Source organism: Pan paniscus, chromosome 13, assembly GCF_029289425.2.
Source record: "Pan paniscus chromosome 13, NHGRI_mPanPan1-v2.0_pri, whole genome shotgun sequence".
Taxonomy (NCBI): Eukaryota; Metazoa; Chordata; class Mammalia; order Primates; family Hominidae; genus Pan; species Pan paniscus.
Genome location: NC_073262.2, coordinates 144,610,311 through 144,628,329, shown reverse-complemented (window position 1 = coordinate 144,628,329; position 18,019 = coordinate 144,610,311). Strand labels below are relative to the sequence as shown.

The 18,019-nt window shown below is 48.0% G+C and overlaps 1 long non-coding RNA gene across 2 annotated transcripts in view; it reads right to left on the bottom strand.

Annotated features, from left to right (window-relative positions):
- Positions 1-5,592: 5,592 nt before the first annotated feature.
- Positions 5,593-18,019, bottom strand: part of LOC117979518 (uncharacterized) — a 49,582-nt gene continuing 37,155 nt past the window's right edge. The window contains exon 3 of one of the 2 annotated variants that reach the window (XR_008624631.2): positions 5,593-7,975. This is a non-coding gene — a long non-coding RNA (uncharacterized LOC117979518). Of the gene's footprint in view, positions 7,976-10,315; positions 13,278-18,019 lie in introns of those variants that run through there. The other variant, XR_008624633.1, reaches the window with a different exon arrangement.

The following is an 18,019-nucleotide window of genomic DNA, read 5'->3' as shown; positions in this document are numbered from 1 at the left end:
CGGGGGCGCGGGGGCGCGGGGGCGCGGGGGCGCGGGGGCGCGGGGGCGCGGGGGCGCGGGGGCGCGGGGGCGCGGGGGCGCGGGGGCGCGGTCAGTGCCCGAGATCCCTGCGATCGCTGGGAGATGACGGTGAAGACCTGAGATTTAGGCCTGCGCGGCGGGTGACGACGCCGGTCCGGGTCTTCACGGGAGGACGCTGGCCGGGGCCTTCAGGTGTTCTCGTGGCCTGAGGACGCGCGTCCCTGAGAATGTGCGTGCCCGCCCCGCGCGGGTCCCACAGGAGCCTGGGCAGCCCCCCCCCCCGCATTTCCACCCTGCGGCCGTATTTCCACCCGCTGGGCGCCAAACCCGGAATGCCTGCACTCTAGGGCATCACTGCGCGCTGACACTCAGCATTCAGGCACAAGCACGTTCTCTTTATAAACAGTTTCGAATCTTGTCGGATCTTTCTAGAAGGTTGAAATGCCCTGGAGGAGCAGCGTGAATAGTTTTTTCCAATTAGGAAAAAAGAATGTGGGGCGGCTGGAGGGAGAGAGGCAGGCCGAGAAGGCCAGGTGCGTCCAGGAGCCGCAGCCCCCGTGCCTCAGTTTCCTCCTAGAAACATGGAGGTGGCGGTGCACGCTACAGGATTTCTGTAAGAACAAATGAGTTAACGTGTGCAAAACATTTAAAACAGTGTCTGGTGTGTAGCAAGCAAATATGAGTATTAGTCTTTTCCTTGTTAAAATGTGTGCATCTACATTTGGTGCACATTACAGGAAGTGTATAGTATGGATTCATATTTTGGAAAAGTAATTTTAGAAGTTATTTCTGATGTGCTTATTGTAATAGTGTTTCTTGACCACATGCTTTTAGATAATGTGAAGGCAATGAAGTAGGCAATATTGCTTGCACATCCCCAATTTAAACACCTGTCTGTCCCTCCTTCCCTCTCTCCTTTCTTTTCTTCCTTTCCCTCTCTCTTTATTCCTTCCTTCATTCCCTTCAAGGTTGCGGATTATTCCATTATATAAATGTATCAATTTATTAGAATAGTTTCTATGATGTCTATGATGGGCTTTAGATTGTTTGCAATAGTTTGCCATTATAAATAATGCCCAGTAGCGCTGTGGTTTGATTTAACTTGTGAAGGTATATTTCCAAATAAATCGCTATGATTGGATTGTTGTGTAAACCAAAAAGTGTCTGAGGCAGATCACAACTGATATAGAGGTTTATTTTGCCAAAATTGTGGATTTGCCTGGGGAAAAAGAAACACAGGTTACAGTAGGATTTTTGGCCTGTACTTTTTTCCAAATATTTAAGGGAAAAGCGCCGGTAGGAGGGGAAAGAGGGGAGAGTAGGCTATGAGGCAAGTGGTCACATTTTTGTGAGGCTCTGATTAGAGTACAGCAAATCTACATTTCACATGTGAAAAGAAAGGTATGGGGGAGGGTTATACATCTGTCTCATACTCAGTAGATCTACATTTCACATAAGATAAAGTAAGCTTTTGGGAACAAAAAGAAGGCTGTGTGTGTGTGTGTGTGTGTGTGTGTGTGTGTGTGTGTGTTGCCAATATTAACTTTTCCCTTTGGCATAGTAAGTTTGGAGGCCTGAGATTTTATTTTTCTTTCACTGATGTGTCAAGATTAACTGCATATGGAATACTAGTAGAAATTGCCAAGCCAAGACCGCACCACCACAATAGGGGACATAGTAATATTAAATTTAGCCCAATTGGCCAGCATCCACACAATTCCTAGTGAAAGAATTCCTGGCTGGATGGTAAAGAGGTAAACTAACTGCAGAAACTCACAAAGTAACAAAAGAAGTCCACAGAATAAGAGCAGGAATTCAGAGAGTAACCACAGAGAGATCCACAGAGTAACAGCAGGAATTCACAGAGTAACAGCAGAACCCACAGTGTAACGTCAGAACCCACAGAGTAACACAAGAGCCCAGAGAGTAAACAGCAGGACACACAGAGAAATAGCAGGAACCCACAGAGTAACATCAGAGTCCATAGAGTAATATCAGAACCCACAGAGTAAAAACAGGACCCACAGTGTAACATCAGAGCCCACAGAGTAACAGCAGGAATTCACAGAGTAACATCAGAACCCATAGTGTAATAGCAGAGCCTACAGAGTAACAGCAGGAACCCACAGAGTAATAGCAGGAACTCAGAGTAACAGCAGAAACCTACAGAACAGGATCAGAAACCCATGGAGTAACAGCAGGAAGCCATGAAGCAGTTCTGTCCAACTTAGGTCAGCATATTCATGGTCTTGGGTCTTCTTTGTGTGTGCTTTCTACCAGGACTGGGCTTAGCTCTGTGCTTGTGAAGAGTAACCCACTCAATGCCCTCTGGAATTTCGCCACTGGAGGAGGAGAAAAACCCCAGAGGGGCGGGGAGAAACGTTTTTCAAAACACATGGTGCAGCTGGAGATCGTGGTGCAGTTGCCCGGGCAGAAGGCTCGGCAGGGGGAAGTAGTGACCAGGAGGGAGGTGCCTCCTTGACCACAGAGATTTTTTGGCAACCAACTTATTGAAAAATCATGTTTTAAAATTTTCTTTAAGTCAAACCCTACAGTATCTAAGGAGCTGGGGAAATTTAAGCCCATTGTTACAGCCACTGTCCAGTCAGAGCTCCTCCTGGCAGGAAGCTGGGAGAGTGCTGGTCACAGTGCACCAGGTGCCCCCTGCCTCACAGGGGCTTAGGGTGGTGGTGAGCACAGGGGCCCCACACTTCTCCAATGCACACCACACAGTCGTCTCCTCTGACCTTCCCAAATGCTGCACAGACAGGTGTATGTAGTTCCTAACTCTCAGGACAATGTAGACTTGGTATACCTTCGGGCACGGGGAATCCCATCCTTCTTCCTGTTCCTGCCGCTCTGAAGCATGTGGCATATGTTTAATGGGGTCTTTACACAATATGGGAAGACCACTTCTGCTTTCTATGCAGTGATAATACTGCAATAAGAAAAAATGAACCAAGCCACCAAAACAAAACAGTACCACCTGATGCGGAACTGGGAGGGAAACACAGCAGTGTCTCAGAGCTAATGCAGCAGCCAGGCACCACGACGGTGTCATGGGTACAAGGAGGAGGTGTCTCAGAGCTAATGCTATGTGCTGACAGCAACCAAGCACCACGACAGTGCCATGGGTACAAGGAGGAGGTGCCCGGTTTTCGGGAGATTGCCATCTGAACAGACCCAAGGTGGCAAATACACAGTGAGAAAATGGGGCCATGAGTGCTGTATTTACCTACAGAATGTTTAGGGGGACTGGGAGCAAAAACAATCCCCTCTTTCAGAAACCAATCCTGGAAGGTGCTGGAAGGTTGTACTAGCTGTGAAAATCAGATGCCAGCAGGCAGCTATCGTGAGGCCAAAGGCAGTACTCAGCTCAGGCAAGCCGGTTTGTTTATTTATGTCAAATTCCTCAGTCTTCGGTCTCCTTATCTTTTAAATAAGGAGTTAGAATAGAATTTGAGGGCTGTTCACTCAGGCATCCATGGCGGCTGCAGCATAAGGAGTGTGTGGTGTCAGGATGGGAAGGGCAACATGGAGACTGCATGGCCATTGACGTCTGAAAGTCTCTGGTTGCCAAAAAGAATCTATCTACAACAGCATTCATCCTGACAGCAGCCAACAGGCAGCCTAGACCTGGCATGCCACAGCTCCTCTAGGCTCTGAACCCCTCTCAGCTGAGCCTGGTAGATGCCAGCTGACCGGCTGCAGCCCCTGAGTAGAGGTTGGCTGTCCTAGCAATAGAGTAGGGCGGGGGCACAGCAGACATGGGACCATCATCTGGATTCCTAGACGTGCAACTTCAAGTGAGTACATAACCTCCTGAGCCCCACCTCTCACCTGAAAGCTGAGTTAGGTGCACACACAGGAAGGCAGAGATGGGTCCAGGGCTGGGCTTCTGGTTCCTCTACTCAAACTCTGCTGCTCCCTGCCCCTCTGCCATCCCTGCAAGCTCCTCACTGACCTCTTGTCTCAAGCGTTCTCTCTTCCTCCTGACCTCCTGGGGACTTCATAAACCCAGTATCTTTTTTAAAAAATCTATTATTTTAGGCTCAGGGCTACATGTACAGGTTTGCTATATAGGTAAACTCATGTCTTGGGGGTTTGTTGTACAGATTATTTCATCACCCAGGTATTAGCCTAGTACCCAATAGATATTCTTTCTGATCCTCTCCCTCCTCCCACCCTCCAGCCTCAAGTAGGCCCCAGTATGTGTTGTTCCCCTCTGTGTGTCCATGTGTTCTCATAATTCAGGATATGAGGATAATGGCCTCCAGTCCCATCTATGTTCCTGCAGAAAACAGGATCTCATTATTTTTTATGGCTGCATAGCATTCCATGGTGTATACGTACCACTTATTTTTTTTGTATCCAGTCTATCATTTTTGGGCAATAGATTGATTCCTTGCCTTTGCTATTATGAACAGAGTAGTGTGGGCTTATAGTCCCAGCTACTCAGGAGGCTGAGGTGGGAGGGTTGCTTGAGCCCATGAGGTGGAGGGTGAAGTGAGCTGCGGATTGCAATGAAAAAACACGTGCATGCATCTTTACCGTAGAACAATTTCTATTCCTCTGTGTATGTACCCGGTAATGGGATTGCTGAGTGGAATGGTAATTCTTTTAGCTCTTTGAGGAATCACGATACTGCTTTCCACAATGGTTGAACTAATTTACGCTCCTATCATCAGCGTATAAGTGTTCCCTTTTCTCTGCAACCTTGCCAGCATCTGTTATTATTTGACTTTTTAGTAATAGCTATTCCGACTGGTGTGAGATGGTATCTCATGATGGTTTCAATTTGCATTTCTCTAATGATCAGTGATATTGAGCTTTTTAAAATGTGCTTGTTAGCCACATGTATGTCTTCTTTTGAAAAGCGTATGTTCATGTCCTTTGCTCACTTTTTAATGGGGTTGTTTGTTTTTTTTCTTGTAAATTTAGTTCCCTAAGGATGCTGGATATTAGACCTTTGTCAGATACATACTTTGCAAATATTTTCTCCCATTCCATAGATGATCTGTTTTCTCTGCTGATAGTTTCTTTTGCTGTGCAGAAGCTCTTAACTTTAATCGGATCCCGTATGTCAATTTTTGCTTTTGTTGCTATTGCTTTTGGTGTGTTCTTCATGAAATATTTGCCCTTTCCAGTGTCCAGGATGGTATTGCCTAGGTTGTCTTCCAGGAAATCAGCACCTTATGACTTGTTTCAGTTATTTAAATCTTAGCCCAGCCCTGCTCTCTACTTAAAACAAAACAAAATGAAACAAACAAACAAACAAAAAACTCAGTTCCCCATGGAGACTGAAAGCCCTCTGAAGGCTGAGATGAAAGTCTTATACTTTTTGGAGCCTTGAGTGTCTACCTCTAACTGTGGAGAAGGAATGGAAAGAGAGGTGCAACACACGGGCTGCACATCTAGCTGGAAATGTGCAATCCAAAGGGCACGACTTTTGCTGAAACCCCAGGAGGGGGCCAAGGCCGCAAAGTCAGTCAGATGTGGTATCAGTGTTTGCCCATTGTGTTAATGATTATTTCCATGGTGACATGGCTTTTTTGTTTCTCTGTTGCCTTACATGAGATCCAAGCAATGAGATGCACACAGCCCAAGCAGGGATGGCAGAACTCAGACCCGGACCAAACTCCTGGCTGCAATTTGTTCATACAACAGGTGGTGTCTGTCTCTGTTGTCATTTGAGCCTGGAATTCCTACAGCCTTCTCCCTATGTCCACCAAATATGAGGCCACTAGTGGCTGGGTGTCCAGGCAGCAGGACCTCTTAGCACTGGCAGGGCTGGCCCTCAGACAGCCTCTGACTTCACTCACCCTGATCTCCTGTCCACCGTGACTGGAGGGGAGAGGCAGCTCTCTGGGGTCTCCTTCTAAGGGCACTAATCCCATTTACAAGAGCTCCCCTCCGTGACCTCATCACCTCCCAAAGACCCTGCCTCCTAACACCGTCACACGGGGATTAGGATTTCAGCACAGGAATCTTGTGGGGGAACCAAACATTCATACCCTGGCCATGGCCCAGGTAGCCAAGTGCATTATGTCCGGGGTGAGCTGAAAACCCAGCTCTTCTGAAGAGGGGCAGGAGTGTGAGGAAGCCCTTACTTGTAGCATTTGCTAATTTCTGTTATGTATAGACTCCAACCATGGCTAATTTCACACTGCCCATGAGACAACACTGAATGAGGAGCCAGGAAGGGGTGCACTTGGTCCACTCCCCCAAGCCGATTCCAGCCACCTCCAGCACCCCACTGGGCCTATGCTATTGTAAACTATGAGAGCTGTTGGTGTTTTCTGTTCGTTAATGAGTCTTAATTCTAGCACATCTTGAGAAGAATGTTTCTATGTGCCAGATTGTCCAGGAGTGGGAATTTTCCAAGTTTCCAGTTAGGGCCACTGGTTGTACAAATGATGACAACTTGCCACAGATGGTTGGTCACCAGGGTTTCAGCAAAGAAGCTAGTAAACTGAAGATAGTAAAAGTGCATGTTAAACAGCATGGGTTTTTCCAAGCAGTTTTGTCAGCAGAAGTTTATTCCTTTTTGATTGAATTTAAAAATACAGAAAAAATAGAAAGGCAATATTTTCTAATGCAACTGGTCATAGCAAATCATTACGGTGATATGCTGCATGTTCTGGAAAATTAATTTGGGTTATAGAAATAATATGATGAAATGGTTAATGGGCATTCTTCCAATAACTTCTGGGAGCAAAAGAAATTAAAGCCAATTTAACTAGCAGAAATCCTTACTAAGTTAGAAGAGAAAGTGGAATTGAATAAGTGAAGATGTCAACACAAATGATTCTTATCTTTTGGAGAAAGTGCCTGATGCACACATGGAAAAGGTAAAATCAGAAGGTAGAAATTTAGCTTCTCTATTTAGGTGAGAACCTCCGCTCCACCGGGAGGGCTGAAGATGGCAAGATGGAAAGGGGGATGGATTCATGCCAGCTGGGGTCTAAGGGGGATGGATTCATGCCAGCTGGGGTCTGGATCTTCAGAACCAAGTTGGTGAAACAACTTGGCTTGAGGAATAAGTCTGTATAAAGGCCAAGGTTTATTTCGGTATATCCCAGGACCCAAGCTTGCCTGGACAGCCAAGTTCAGTGTCTCTGGCTAGTCGTAAATGAGGGAGGCACTTCCCAGCCTAGTAGCAGCCTCTTCTCTATTTGCTAGCCCACATTTTCCCCTTCCCAGATGTCTTTATCCACCTCCGTGGATAGGTGAAGCAAAGAATAGCAAAAATACCCACACTTCTGCCTGTTTTCCTAAAAATTCTCTATACTTTTACTCCAACATAACCAGGGCACTGATGGTGCAGTCCACATGTGCATAAGTTTGTTGTCTAAACTTCTAGGAGGGAGCCCTGCTGAGCAATTAGAACACAATGTAGGGTCTTCTAAAGATGACCTTAAAGGGATGAATAACAGTTAATACTAATGTCTCCACGTGAATCTAAGAGAATTATCAGTGAATTTACACAACAATTTCAAAAGGCAGAGACATTTGGGCACCAACATTGGGGTTTTTGTCTTCAATTAAACTCCAGATGAGCACTTCCTGGTGTCAGGAGTGGGCTCCATTTTCTAGTCCCACCAAAGCACTGGTGGGGATATTTCCTCCTGAGTCACCAGGTTCTTAATCCAATGCCCCTCCCTCTCATATGGGAAGGCGCTTCACATGTTCTGGGCCATGGTCAATACAGGGCTCCCTGTGTAGCTACCTAGGTGGGACTTGGCAATGTCTGGTGTCTTTCTGCTCTCTGATCCATGAGTAATGCATAGGCAGCTACTGATGAAAATTCCAAAGCTCATTGATGGGAGAAGAGCAACTAACGGGGCCACTAGGCGTGAGTGACTTGGTCAAGCTGCTCAAGTGGTGTTGCAAAGACTGAAGACATTAGCTTAATTTCTGTGCATTGATTCTGCTTCCTCATGTTGTACTGTTCCTGTTTGGGAAGAAAAAAAAGGAAAATTTACTCTTTCTTCCACTTTTCATTTCAGCTAAAAAAAAAATCCTACTTCTTTTCAGGGCAATGTGGATGCTGTAGTCAACTAGTGAGTGCAAAGTCATGCAGAAGGAAGTAGAGGAAAGAAACATAAGAATATTATTATTTTGAGATTTTTTTGCCCTACTGGGAGCAAATTACACTAATAGAAAAGATTCTGCTAACATTATGAGCCAGACAGCCTTAGAGGTCCATGACAAATGGCAGGTATTTTAAAGAAAGAGCCTGAGAAGAAAATAAATGACATACTTTGTGTAGATGTTTCTCCTTCCACTGAAGGACAACTGTACAGTCTACAATACTTGTTGAGCTATCAAACTTTAAAAGAGCACTTATAAGAAGGAAACACAGATTTACTGTGATTCTGGCTATGATGTGTGAAGTGCCTTCTGGTTTTACCTTTTATTATCCTGAGATGGAAGGAAAATTGCCCAGTAAGACAGTATCTGTGCAGTATCATACAAAAACTGTATCTTTTAAGTTGAAAAGTTGGCATGAGATGAGGCACTTCTCAACCTGAGGACACCTTGACCTGCAGGTGTCTTTTACAGTGTGAGTGGTTCCTCACCTTGTCAAGGCTTTGCTCAAAAGCCACTTCTTATTAGCTCTACCCTTACTATTTCAGTTAGAGCTGCCACTCCGCACACTCAGGGACCCCTCACATGGGCTTATTTCTCCACCTTTTAACATACTGTGTCTTCTACCTATTTATTCTCTCTGTCTCTACCTGCAGGACATAAGCTTCACCAGGGCAGAAATTTTTGTCTCTTTTGTCACTGCTGCATCCAAGGTCCAGGCACATAGCAGACACTAAACAAATACTTGGTGAATAAATGAATGAATGGACAAATTACAGAACACATTTCTCATATAAGCAGTCTTATCTGTGGATGTTATTGTTCTAGGCCAGAAGAGTCTATTCATTACACGGTGTAACTGAAAGAATGCACAAAGAAGGTTGGTAAATGGAGATGTGCAGATTCTGTTGCTGTTTTACTTACTAAAGTTTGACAGTCTCCTTGCTTGTTTAATACAGCTGTAGAACATTAAGATACTGATTTGCTACCATTGTCAGTACTTTGTACGAAGCTTTTCCTATATTAACTAGAGATTCAAAGCAGGGAAGATGACTAATAAGAGAAATGTGGTTATGAACAATATAAGAGGTTGCAGAAAATAAAAAGATACAGGAAAGGAACCTGAAGAAGAGGAAGCCTCACCCCACACATTTATAAAATAGATGGGTCAACTCAAAGGGAGCAAATAAAATATGTCAGCTTGCTATTGATTAAATAGGCTTTGACAAGCCCCTGGGAAGTGTATATAATGTGATTTCTATGAATGAGGAGGCCAAGAACCAAACTATGGAGGATAAAAATGCCTCTCTAAAATTATTGCTTAGAAAGCAGACAGATTTCTTAGTTGCACTCCTATATTAATTAGTATATTATTACATTATTAATTACTATCATTTTGCTGAAACAATATAGTAGGTGGCATATACTATATGCTTAAGATTTATTGCATCAATAAATGGATAAAGATAGAAAAAAACCCAGAAAGTTCAGACAAACATAAGGAAGACACATTTAGAAACCACTCATCATTCCACCACTCAGAAATATCCACTGTTCTTTTTAAGTGAAGCCCTATTTTTAAGCTTCAAATTGTTATAAGGGAAACCACCATCTGTGGAGCTGAAGCCATCATTTGCAGAACTCCAGCACGGCAGATGTGCTGGTGCTGTGTTCCTGTATTTCAGGGTCCTCTGCACCATGCTTCTCCACCTGTGGTCCCCAGCTGCTTGCACTAGAGTCACCTGCAGTATTGTACTATTTATGTCAAATATGGATGCTCAAGCCCCGTCGTGCCTACACAGATTTTCTGGGGTGGAGTCTGGGCATAAACAAGCAGCTTGTTGCCCTAATGCACAGCACCGCCTTCACCCTGGGTCTAGACACACGGCTCCCAAGTCTGCCAGGCTGTGCACCCAGGCTCACCTGCAGAGCTTGCTAAAGCTCTGGAATGTACCTCCACCAGGTGTCGTTCATTTTAATGGTGGTAAAACCTGTGCCCTCCATTATCAAACATCTTTCCAGCTGATCCTGGGTAGACAGGCTTGGAACCTTGCTACAGATCAGTGCATTCCTACCTGACTTTGAAACGCTCAAACTCTTTGTTCCAGTGACTGACTGGGCTTTCAGTTAACATGTAAAGCAAATAAAGTGTTATTGCTCTATTCAAATCAGAGAATCTGGGCAGACTCAGGCTCCCCAAATCTCCACACTAGTCCTGAGGGGCTCTGGGTGAGAGGCGGTCTTGATGGTGGCCTCACGTGGCTGGGCTGAACTGCAGCCTCTGAAGACAGCACCAAGTCATTTTCATGTATTTGACCTCCCACAGGGGACGTAACAGAGGGTCTGGGTGTGGTCAATATATCATAAACATTTGTGGAATGAATACAGCACAGGAGGAGGAAAGCGTAACGTACTCGGATGTCTGCCAACCTCCAGGCGTGGCCCAGCTGGATGCCAATATTCAATTCACCCTTTGCTCCTCCTGTGCTGAATGGCCAGGTACTGTGTGGCCCAGGCGGGTGCCGGTAAGAAGGACAAATGAAATGCTCCTGGCTCTACCATATAAACCCTGTGTGCCTGGAAAACATTGCTTGATGTCCTATTAAGAATGTTGGATTCCAAGAGCAAATAAGCATTTCCCGCAGATGCTATAAATAACAGAACGACCACAATTTCTGAGGTAAAACTAAATATTAACTATTTCTGTATGCTTGACCCAATGTCAGTTTCCAAGAGCACTTTTCATAGTGGGTACAGGGAAGTGATGAAAATATATTAGACAGCATTTTGGTTGAGAAAATAGGGGGTAGGAAGGATTCTTGGCAGAGCTGTGCCCAGAATTCCCTGTGGTCCTGCAGACGCTTGGGTCCTCATTGTGGTTTGCTGTGGCCTCAACATTCCTCTGGCCTTCTCCCAGGAGGAGGTGAGGGAGAGATCAGTGAAGTTGCAAGTACTTACACCACCCAAATTAAGACAGAGAACAGCAACCACGTGACATGTGTATCTGCCAAAGGGGATGGAAAGAGGTCTATGTTACATTGCTGATCCTCCTGTCCCTTCTCAGGGGTGTCAGTCAGAGTCCCACTAGAGAAGAAACAAAGAAACATTCAAGATGGGATCATTTAAGGAGTGTTTAATAAAAGGACAGTGTACAAAATTGTGAGGAGGGTTTAAGAAAACCACAAGGGGTGGTGCAGACACCAGGCTGGTAACAGTGAGGCCTGATCCCCAAGTTGGCACTTGGAGCAGAAACAATGCCAGGGAGACGTCACCAGGGCACAGGAGAGGCCATTGCACATACACAGGTGTGCAAGGCAAGACTCCCTGAGAACCCTCAACAGCAGGTTTATGAATATTACGGGACAATGGCTGCTTCTCCTTGAGGAGGAGTAGAGAAGCAAGCTTGCTTACTGTTTCTTTTTCTTTTCTTTTTTTTTTTTTTTTGAGACAGGGTTTTACTCCCGCGGCCCACATTGGAGTGGATCGGGGCAATCTCGGCTTACTGCAGCCTTCACCTCTCAGACTCAAGTGATTCTTCTGCCTCAGCCTCCCAAGTAGTCGGGACTGCAGGGATGCACCATCATGCCCAGCTAATTTTTGTAGTTTTTGTGTGGGAGGGCTCTCGCCACGTTGCCCAGGCAGGTCTCGAACTCCTAGGCTCAAGCAATCGGCCCGCCTCCGGCCTCCCAAAGTGCTGGGATTACAGGCGTGAGCCACGGCGCCGGCCTGTTTACTGTTTCTGTGCATGTGAACGTGCGTCCTTTCTGAACTCTCACGGGGTGATGGCTAAATGTGCCACTAAATGATTTAACCCAGGGTTTAGAAGCCAGCCCTCTGACACCTTAACATCAGAAAGGCAGTTCTCCTAGAGTCAGGCCTGAAACAAGCATTCTTCTTGGGAATCACCCGTTATTGCAGAGGGGCCTGTAGACAGGGAACTGTGGTGGTTGGAAGGTGTGCGCACGGCCCTATGATTTAGGACCAGAGTTTCCAGAGCCTGTGCCCTGTGCCATGACCTCACAAAGTGCTGCTGAGTTTGTATCTCCCCTTCCCCCTTGGGTGGGACTGGAAGGCCAGAGGGGGCTGGAGTTGGGGTTTGCTTTTCCCCAAGTAGGTTAGACTGATGAAAAACTTGGGTCTGTTAGACTCTGGTGAAATAATTCCCCCTAAAGCAGCCCTCATGAGAACAGGGTGTATTTCAAAATAATCCTTTTCCCCTGGCTGTAAGTAAAAGGGGATATTTCCTCCCTCCCTTTTTTTTTTTTTTTTTTTTTTTGAGACAAGGTCACCCTCTGTCACCCAGGCTGGAGTGCAGTGGCGCGATCTTGGCTCACTGCAACCTCTGCCTTTGGGTTCAAGCGATTCTCCTGCCTCAGCCTCCTGAGTAGCTGGGACTATAGGCGCGCGCCACCACGCCCGGCTAATTTTTTGTATTTTAGTAGAGATGAGGTTTCACCATGTTGCCCAGGGTAGACTCAAACTCCTGAGCTCAGGCAATTGGCTCACCTCGGCCTCTCAAAGTGAGCTGGGATTACAGGCGTGAGCCACCGCGCCCGGCCGATTTTTCCTCTCTAATGTGGGAACCTGGTCGAGCTCTCAGAGGTAAAATTCACCAAGTGCAGGTCCCCCATGACTGGGTTCCCCTGGAGTTTTTCTCTCACTTGTCCAGGTGGCATCTCCAGAAATTCATGAGGGGCAGCTCAAGTCCCTGGCACTGGCCCCGCAGAGGTTCTGCTCCTGTCAGCTGAGGTTCTTGGAACCCGCTTGTCTGTGTCTCCAGATTTGGGGGCCGTGCTTTGCCTGGTGACTCAGTTCTCCGACGGGTGAAGAAGAGTTGTTGATTTTCAGTTTGTTCATCCTTTTCCTTCCGTGTGGATGGGAGCTGGACTGGACCCTGGAGCCCGGAGCCGAGAAGTCAGGAAGATGATTCCGCAAGTGCTCAGGTGTGTCTGTCGCCTGCACCCATGGTCCCTCCCCAAGAAAGCAGACCCGCGGCCCCTTCGAGTCCCTCCCTCCACGCTGCCCACCCTGCAGCAGGGCCTTCTTCATTCCCCTTCACCAGTGCTCACTGCAGGTAACAGAGGGGCTGGGTGTGGTCATTGTGCTGGACCCTGGAGCATCTGGGCATGCTCATGCTGATCTGGGCATACACCGCTGCAGTGTCCCTGAGAGAAGGAAAATAATCCAATAGAGACAAAATATATGTTTTTTTAAAAAAGAGGATCACGTGAAGGATGTTATCAGCAGCTTCTTAGCAGTGCTCATTTCACCTGCAGAAGCAGCTCTCTGTGTTTTGATTAATTCATTACTGGCTCTGAGATAAGGCTAGGACAGTCTGTATAGCCTGCTTAGAGATTAGGAAAAAACATTTCTTTTGCTGCAAACTCCTTCCTGCTAATCTTCCTTCTGATCTACCGTGGGCAGGGTGCACGGGTGGGAAATGCATGCAGCCATTCCACCCGTGAAGATGAACTAATAGAAATCCAGGCTTCTGAAGAAGGTGCCTCGGGGGCAACAACCCACCTTGCAGCAGGGTTCTTAGTGAATCCCACAACATACAACTGAATTGTGTAGCACAGATTTACAGGCACAATGAGGGTCAATGACAGGGAAGCATGTCGACACCAGCTTAAAAACAATCAGGGGTTTTTGCACAGCAGGACAACACCTGGCTGCTGGGGAGGCTCAGAGTTGGGGTGCTCAAGGGGGTATGGGGCCGTTCTAAATGAGCTCCCATCTTGGAGGCTGCTCTAGAAGCTAAGAACTTGCAGACCTGACTAAGGGCTGTAAACCTCATTTTGGAGTGCAGAGTCCCAGGCTGTGGTCTTGGGACCCCTGGGAACATGTTGAGTTGTCATAAGGGCCCTTCAAGCAACTGTGGTCTGAGACTGACATGTCTCCAGGTGTGGTTTTGGGTCCACCAAGGTGCTTAGATGCTTTTGTGATGAATTAAATACAAATTCAGTAAAATGTTACTAAACAAAGTGCCTTTTTGTCCTTATGCCCTTTCCCAGTAAATATTCTGAGAACAATATCAAGTATGTGTTCGTGAGAAATTTTGAGATAAATGTGTTTCATGCTGGCAGAGTCAGGAGCCACAGCAAAAACAATGTGAAGATGCATTCCGCCAGCTCCTGGGCGGGGAGGTGGTATGGGAGTCGGGCTCTAGCCCACCTGACTTGGCAGCTGGCCCCCAGCAGCCCGCTCAGCCATCATGCCCCGCTGGGCACTGCCCCGTCATGGTCCTCAGTGTCTTCCCTTGGGACACTGGTGTCTTAGAGATGCTGGAGCACACATGGTGTTCACAGCCTCACATTTCAGGAATCAGAATGTATCTTAGTTACATGGCTTGTCATAGTTTAATTGGAAGTGTTTTTCCTCTCTCGGTTCCATGAACGCAATGGTGTGTCTACAGTCTAGAGCATCTTCGTGTGAGTGGAGCACAGTTGATGCTGCTGGAGTCACTGGAGTGCTGGAGCTCAAAGGGTGGCCCAGTCTCAAAGGGCGCACCAGACCCTGTCCTAGGTCCAGGGACAAATGCTCACAGCTCCCTCAGCCACCCCCACATTGCTACGAGAGGAGGACTGCCTTGTCCCTGTTTTACAAAAGAGGAAACTGAGGCACAGGTGGGTGAGGACTGGCCTGCAGGAGAGCCAGGCCTGCTCGCTGCACATCTGCACCGTGAGCCATCTCTACAGAGGGACAGACCGAAGCTGCCCAATTGACCCCCACACACAGTCAGCTGCCGGTCAGCTGCTGCACTGGTGATGTCACTGACAGGGAGAATCTGCTCCCACGGCTGCATCTCCTGCTGTCACCATCTCCTCTAAGCCTCCACTTCACTCAGCTGCATTTAATGGGGGACGTGTTCGTCTGTTCACAAACTCAACAAATGTCAAGTATTTCCTAAGCGTAGGCCCTGGGTTGAAGCCTCAGTGTGGGAATAAACAGGTTCGTGTCCCCATAGGGGTCATGATCTAATGAGAAGAGAGACCAATCTCATCACTTGGCTAATAAATAACAGGTTCTGAGATAGCTGCTGAGAGCGACAAGTATGGGGGCTATGAGAGTCTGTAAACCCGCTCCGGAGCGACAATTATGGGGGCTATGAGAATCTGCAAACCTGCTCCAGATGGAGAGGCCTGGGCTTTTTGTTCACCTCAAGCGTTGCATGAACTCTGAGGTTGAGAGGCACTTGACAGAAATGGCCGTGCTTACAGGAGCAGGGCAGACAGTGGAGAGAAGCAGAGAATGCGACGATCTTTTCCGTGGGAGCCAGGCAGAAACCAGGGAGCAGAAATGAGATTCACAGCAGGCGGGAAGGCGGCGAACTGCTGCCTTCAGGCAGATGCCCATGGTGACAGCCAGGCAGAAACCAGGGAGCAGAAACAAGATTCACAGCAGGCGGGAAGGCGGCGAACTGCTGCCATCAGGCAGATGCCCATGGTGACAGCCAGGCAGAAACCAGGGAGCAGAAACGAGATTCACAGCAGGCGGGAAGGCGGCGAACTGCTGCCTTCAGGCAGATGCCCATGGTGACAGCCAGGCAGAAACCAGGGAGCAGAAACAAGATTCACAGCAGGCGGGAAGGCGGCGAACTGCTGCCATCAGGCAGATGCCCATGGTGACAGCCAGGCAGAAACCAGGGAGCAGAAACGAGATTCACAGCAGGCGGGAAGGCGGGGAACTGCTGCCTTCAGGCAGATGCCCATGGTGACAGCCAGGCAGAAACCAGGGAGCAGAAACGAGATTCACAGCAGGCGGGAAGGCGGGGAACTGCTGCCTTCAGGCAGATGCCCATGGTGACAGCCAGGCAGAAACCAGGGAGCAGAAACGAGATTCACAGCAGGCGGGAAGGCGGCGAACTGCTGCCTTCAGGCAGATGCCCATGGTGACAGCCAGGCAGATGCTGGCACAGGACCCACGTGCCCACGGCGCCCTGCTGGGGCTGGTGGAGCAGCCACCCAGAGATGCACAAACCCTGATCCCCAGAGACTGAGTGTGTTGGGCATGGAGGAAAGGACACCCAGCTGCAGGTGGACTCAGGCTCCAAGCAGCGCCCTTGGGTGGGAGTTACCCAGGGTTACCCTTGGGGTCCTCATGTGGGAAGGACGAGGCCATCACTGCTGTGACCATGGAGGGGCCTAGCCAGGACCAAGGGCCTTGGAGCCTCTGGCAGCTGAAAGAGTGAGAAGCAGGTATATCAATTTTATATGATGCCACTTAATCTTTTTAGAAAGAATATACCTACATGAAGTAAGGAGAGAAAGGAGAAGGGGAATTCATGACCAACTCTGTGACCTGGTGGGGCCCAGGCCTCTGGTCCTCTCCCGACCCCGTGGGATGCAGCTGTGGTCGGTACAGCATCCTCTCTTCACAGTGACCATTAGGTAGCAATTTAGGAATTCTTGACCCCAGTGTGAGGTCCACTGCAGTAACAATACCAAATTGTCACGAACACACAAGCTGTCACTTTAAGAGGAGCAACAGTAAACTTGCTCAATGAAAGTGAACTTATTAAGTCATTGACCTCTGGAAAAGAATGATCCGGAGAGGGGTGTGTGTGTGGCTGATCTTCCCGGGCTTTGTGGCACATCACGGGGCCCTTAGGAGGGAGGGGTCAGAAACCTCAGAACAGTGTCTCCATTTCATCGGAATGGCATGAAATGATTCCAGTTAGAAAAGAACGCTGAAGGTCAAATATGATGCAAGGCACTGGATGTATTTGCTAATTAGCATGTTAAAGAATGAGTCAGCTACGGGAGCAGGAGTGATCGCTAACCCGTAATAATAATCTGACTCTAATTGGAGAGCCGCCCTTTGGAAGCAGAGCTTAGAGAAGCAATTTGCAGAACACATCAAAAGAGAGATTTAATCACATGTCTTTCTATTTGAAAATGTTAGCCTGTCGCTGTGTTGACATACAATCATTAGTCTACCAGGTGAAAGATAAGAAGCTCAGCCCGCCCACTAATTCTTTTCAAAACATATTTTCTCTGATTGCTTGTTTTCTAACCAGGACATTGACTGTGTATGTGGCAGTTATCTTCCTGCTGCTAAACCGTTAATTGTTTAAATGTCCTGAGGTGATAACACGGAAAATCAGATGACTGGGAGCGTCTCAACATAAATTATGCAGACAGATGGAAAACAGAGCCCACATTTTCAGCCTTGAAAGGCAGCTCAGTGCCAGGCGCAGGGCAGAGAGGAGATATGGTGTGACCCAAGCAGGCTCCCTAAGACCCCAGGGTCACAGGCCCCCCCACACCCAAGCTCTCTGTCCCTGGCGCATCTCATGTCCACAGACTCAGCAACGAGCTGGGCAGGGAAGGGAAAGAGCAGATGGACAGAAACAGGCCCAGCCAGGGCAGAGTCCTGCCGCCGATCCCTGCCAGGCCCAACCTTTGTGGGATTCCCAGGAGACCCCCTACCAGAGGTGAAGTTTGGGGCAAACCTGTGTGTCACTCTGCCTGAATGCCCCACCCCATTGACCTACTCTGTGGAGTACTTGTTGCCCCAAAGCCAGGTTCTGCCCCAGTGTTGGGTGCAGATGGGCACCGCAGCTGAGGGGCACTGGGAAGGAGGAATGGAGATGCGGGAGGCGAGAATGCACCTGAGTCCATAAACAGTTTCCATTGTTCATGATCAGGGTTTCGGCCTGTGATGAGGTGGACAGGAGCGAGAGGCCGCCTCCACCCGTTGGTGACCCAGGAAAGCTGAGAAGAGGAGAATGAAGTGAAAGAGGAGGGTAAGAGTGTTGAAGGTGTTCAGGGGAGCAAGCCCAGGTCGATGTGTTCTTTCCACAGCTCACTCCCTCGCCCTGCCTCCTGCCGGGCCTAGGGATGTAGCTGGTTCAGCAGAGCTGCCTCCTTCCCCAGAGGAATGACACCAGCCAGGAACCGCACAG